Source organism: Apaloderma vittatum, unplaced genomic scaffold, assembly GCF_000703405.1.
Source record: "Apaloderma vittatum isolate BGI_N311 unplaced genomic scaffold, ASM70340v1 scaffold17906, whole genome shotgun sequence".
Classification (NCBI taxonomy): Eukaryota; Metazoa; Chordata; class Aves; order Trogoniformes; family Trogonidae; genus Apaloderma; species Apaloderma vittatum.
The window spans coordinates 1-6,044 of record NW_009722464.1 but is presented as its reverse complement, the minus strand read 5'-3'; positions in this window follow the sequence as shown (position 1 = coordinate 6,044).

Sequence of the window (6,044 nt, the reverse complement as noted above, 5' to 3'; positions counted from 1 at the left end):
AAGTCAAAGGAAACTTTTAATATTAGGACTTCTGAACCTGCAAGCATTGTTAGAAGCAAAGACTATTTGGTCTTAATGCAAACTTGAATAAGAAGGAAAATACATTAACTAACATTTATACTTCAGAAGTTTGTTCTAATCCCCTTCTAGTAAGAAATACTTAGTTACACTTTTACAGGCACGTTATTATTTTTTCTACCTCTATGTATTATGTTCCAAAAGACTGCACTGTTTCCCTTGCTAACTAACACCCAAATGAAACAAGGTAAATCACAGATTACAAGAAAAAGGAATAGAAATGCTTTTTACATTTAAATGAGCTAGCGTAAAGGAACTAACAGTGTCTCTAGTTTTACAATAAACAATAAAGTAGACATGATAAAAAGTCTTTCAGAATTTAAAGAGTCAGTATTTAAGTCTACTGCAAAACCATGAGACTTCATTCCTAAAACATCTGCCTCCAAGTATTCTGCTAAATTTTGAAAGGACTGTTAGCAGTGAACTTATTGGGAGACAATCAAGAGACTCAAGACAAGAGAACGTAAGCATCTATTCAAGCCATGCTCGGGTCATCCACATGCTCCAGCTTACAAGACACCACACAGATCAGTCTAAATGTTAGTATCACAAACCTTTAAATTGTCACTTATAAGACATTCACTTGTGATTTCATTATCTACTGTGGCAGACGGTGCCACTTGACAAGTCACTTGAGAGAGCAGCACTGAGGAAGTTTTCAACAGAGCACAGGTTTTATTGCAACATCACTTTCTAAAATAATCCCCTAAGTTGCTTTCATATTGAACATGCAACTTTCGCCTCCTTTTTTCCCCTCAGTTTTTCCAACCCTTGTATTTTGGCAGCAAAAGCATTTGTTCTTCCCACTGTTATAACAAATGAAAATAAAAATCAGGATGATTATTCAAAAAATAGTGAGTTTTCTAAGGAAGTGAAAGACCTATTTTCATTCATTTAATCTGGAGTTAATCCCAAATGTTTACTCAAAAACCATGACAAAGGAATTCCTTTGAGTCTCATGATTCTAAGTGGACATTTTACATGTTCAAATTTTTCATAATTGCTTAACATGTACTTACAGGAAAAAAAAAGGAAAAAAGTATGTAATAAATAAGTAAGTACACTTTGTCTGTCTGGAAAGAACTTAAAGGCAATTAAAAAATTAGTTGCTTTTTTGTTTGCTTTTAAAGGGCTTTAAAGAAACATTGAGGTAATTGCAGAATATAAAAAGTTATGAGAAACACAAATCAGAAGACAGTTGGATAAATATAATGATAAATTAAATTGTGCTTCACAAATCCCTTTTTTGTTTCCTCAGGCAACCAAGAAGCACATGGGGAAGGATGATGGGTAATCAATAACGTAACTAAGTTTACAGTATAGAAAAATTATCAGGTAAGTCACAACCAAGAGCTGGAGAAGGATCACATGATGCTGAACACTGAAGCAATAATGGGGAGAAAGTGTATTTCACTGGTCTAAAGTGAAGTGATGCTCTGACCTTGTAAGGGATCAGTTCCCATCTGGACACTGCCAGCAGAAACAGTTACCACCTCCCCTTGTTGGGAACAGAAAGTTAAGATAATTGGGTTGATATGCTCCTTCCTTTGCCTCCAACCACTAAATATACCTAGAAGCAAGCTCCTTTAGTTTCAAAGAGCAAAACAGTCAACAGCAACTCGCCCATCCCCTCTTGTGGTTATAACCTCGTCCATCACGTAGTTATATCTAATTGCAGGGACCAAACAGCGTCTTTTCTTGGAGGTCAGACTGACCAAGACTAACGAGAAGCCTCTGAAGCCACCTCGAATCAATACTGCTTTTATTCAGTCCTAACCAAAGGATGCTAGCAAGAATCTCATCCCCTTGGGTCCAGGAATTCAGACAAAGATCTGCCTAATACAGTCAAAGATGAGGTAAAAACTGGAAGCCTTTGGAGGAGCACTGACATTTAAAACAAGGCACATACTAATCAAGCAATTTTTGGATCATGACTATAGTACTCATGAATTGCATCAGACACTATACCCATACACATTATGACTGTTAATGCACATTCAATGAAGCTGAAACCTCCTGTTTAAGTCTGTGATACGTGTACTCGTTTGCCTACAGTGACAAGATTGTGATTACACAAATATCCATAAAATAGTTTCTAAATTGGCTTTGACTCTTTGACACAGATCTTTTAATCACTGTTTTCAGAGTCATCTTCACATATCAACTCAAATATCTGGAAGCCAACAGACCTAACAGAAAAGAAAAGAAACAACAACCAGAAACCATCAGTCACTAAAAATCCAGAATGTTCACATTTAGAAAATTGTTTATAATTCTGATTGACCCCTTGCAAAACTACACTACGAGGCTCAGAGGATAACAAGGATGATCAGAGACACAAAATATCTTTCATTAAAGAACTAACTAGACATGGACTCCTCAGCTCAGCAATGATCAAGGAAGTGAAGATCTCTGGGAACATGAGATTGGATTATTTATCGTCTCTCTAATCAGCCAACAGAGAAAGCTTTCTGACTCATGCTATCACAGCTAGCATATTTTAAAAAGTAAAAAACCAAAACCAAACAAAATACAACAACTACAAAAAAACCCACGCACAACGTTTTCCATAGGATTTCATAAACAAATTTAGAACACTATAGAAGATGCCAAAGTGTAAACAGAAAAAAAAAAAGATCACAGATTCATGGTATGGTCCTTGAAGGGCTTTCAGGGGAAAAAAAGATACAGTTATAAGGCACTCGGACAGAAATCCTGAAATTACAGAATGCTAGAAACCAGGAGGAATCATCTTACATTTGTTTTGTTATGTTCTTCAGCTAAATACCCCACACAGCTGGCGGATATCAGATCAGATGGACTTTTGCTCTAACTGTTCCTGTATTTCAGGTTTACAGTAGTTCTTCACTGTGATTTGAAGGAGCTGACATTTTACTCCTTGTTCCTTCTAAGTTTTTATAAAGTCTGTACAGTTTGTCAATCCCTTTCCTGTTCTTTTAAGAAAAGTTATGAGCAGATATGTTAGCTCCAAGTCATCTCACTTAATATAAAACTAATGACTTTTAAAAGCATAAAAAAAGATTTAAAAATAAATCTCTGTTCAGATTATATACAAGCCCCCCCACCCCGACTATCAGCTACCACATCTCCTCACATATTATTACAACAAATGAGTTCCTTTTCTGCCTGACTCGTATGCCATTTACTGCTTTTCTAACAACATGCTTGTGCTCTCACTTATGCTTAGGAAGACTTGTCACTAAGCGTCCTCAAAGTTAACTCATCATCTTCCTTCAACTTTTACCCTAAGTTTTATAGTAATTTGAATCCATGTTCTTAACTTCTATTGAAACAGACTTTTCTTCAGTTCCACCTTCGAAGAGATCGCAGTAGAAGGAAACGTACAGTTAAGGACACAAAAAGGACATTACCATGTAGTTAGATGTGCATAATAAACTCCAAAGTGAGCGAAAACTAATTTCTCCTATTATTTACTCAGTTCACAATAAAACAGGTTTCTTTGTAAAAAGCTTATTAATGTGCTTTTCTTTCAAAGGAATGTGAAGGTCAACATAACTAAAACTATTTCCCCACAAACAAAATAGCAATGACACACATGTATCAGGAACAGTAAACGCTCTTTACAGCTCACTATTTTCTCCAATCCTGAATACCAAAAGCACATGTATCTGTTAGTCTGAACAGAAGAACACAACTGGAGAGGAATTAGATGATGATGGAAAACAAGAATGCAGTAACATAAAAAGATGGTTAAACCTCCCCAAGGTGTAAAACCAGAAAACCCTCCCAAACCTACTACTGCTGCTCCAGTTCACCTGGGTGATGATATTCCTGATCTGAACTTTGTGAGCATAACACTCTCCTCTGAAGACCTCCTTTTTTTGGCTCTAAATGATATCTATTGTTACAATGCATAGCCACAGCAGAAAATGACAGGGAAAGAAGTTTTATAAGGAAGGTGTTAGCTGACTGAATTAGATGAACAGTGATTTGCACACTCAGAACTAAATCTGGAGGCCAGCGGTGGAGCACTATTTACACATTTCAGGTTTTATTTTAAAAAATGTTATATTAACTTTATTACAGTGACACTAGCCGTGCACTCGTATGGAGTGTCAGAAATCCATCTGCCTGCTCCCATGCTGTCTTGTGTTTGGACCTGCACAGGCATTACTCTGTTGTGGCTGAAGGCCCAGCTCTTAGGCTGAAGCCTAATTCAGCCTTAGACTCTGCTACTTCATGCATAATATGATTTTTAACTCAACAATTTAAACTGTTTTGAATTCCTAAATCTTACTACAGGTCACATATCAACTTGTCAAGTAGCTCTGGGCAACATCTGCAGAGCAACTACATTCTAATGGAAGCTGAGTCACAGAACAATTGCAAAACCAAAGAGCTGTCACATACATGCAGATTCCCACACAGAGGAAAAAAGTACATAGTGGAAAACCAACTTGTGATAGCCTGCTTGACAAGCATATCCGTTTAAAAGCCACTTCTTAACTTTGTCAAGGCCCACCCATTCCCCTTCTAAATGCAAAAAATACAAATCATCCTAACTTTTGTAAGGGATGGAGATGAATAGCATATATTAATACATCCTGTTAAGAAAAACAAAACAAAACGAACAACACAGCTTTACTGACATAATTACACAATAGGAGGGAAACGTTCTTACACACACACACACACACACACACCTCGGAAGTTTAATTAGGTCTCTGACTAAAAACATGAAAAGATTCTTGAAAATAATCTTCCATGCTTAGGCTTATTAATCTTTAAGATGAATGTACATAGCCAGTGTACATGGAAAATTGAGAAGAACTTTTAAAATCAGTACCCAGAATGAAGCCACACATTTGCATGAGATGCAATACCTATATAAAGTTTTTCTTACCATCTTATCTTAAGAAGCAATTTAATGCTTTAAAACAGCACAAGTTGAAAGATGTTAACATAGTGCGCTTGTGAGCTTGGCATGCACTTAAGCTTAGTTAGAGTACCAGAATAATTAATCCTAAATTTGCCATGACAGGTTGCTGCAGGAATTCTATGACAATAGGGAACTTTTGCATTTAGATGGAATTCTAACAGATCTTCTAATCCTACTTGGAAGGTAAAGGCAAACACAGGACACTTGTGCATACAGACATCTGCTTAGAATAGTAACTCAGGTCTTTATTCTAAATCTACATGAAGAAAAAAGAATGAATGGAAAAATATTTACGTGATCAGATTACCTTGTAAAAAGTAAATAAATAAGTGTTCCTCTTCAAGAGCAAGGAAAAAAAAGGAGCTACAAGTCAAGAGGATAGGCCAAAAAAATGAGGTACGAAACACTATCCATAACTCCAGCAATTAAAACTCACTAGAAGTTCTATTTCCCTTAGATTTGGCTTTATTTCATCTATGTGGCCCACATGCACCGTGTAACAATATTTAAAGCAGGACAGAAAAGTCAGCTTTAAAGAAAAAAGAACTAGCTTTATTTTTTTCCTAGTAGTCTAGTTTCAAATGGTTATTATAGAGCAAAAGTACATTTAGGAAAATCTTACAAGATGAGCATCTAAAAGTACAACCTGAGGATATAAGGAAGTAAATTACAGAGAGGCTTGTTAAGTCCATTACACATGTGGATAGTTGTTGGGAGCTCCACATCAGTTCTGTTCACAGGTCACAGGTTGCATAGTCCATGCAAAAGCAGATAAAAACAAAAAACAAAACCCCTCCAACCTCTCCCCAAAACTTAAATACTCTTATAATTTATATCAACAGAATTTAATCTGAAAATACGACCAAAGACTGCAGAGCAGTGGACATTTAACCAGCTGGAACTTCAGCAAAAGCTTTCAGCTCTTTCAAAAAAACCCTATATATCTCTGAGATTAATGAACTGGAGGCAACGAAAAGAGGTCAACCTTAAAATCTCACCTGAGAGATGATAATTTTTTAAATTATAATTTTTAATTATTTTAATT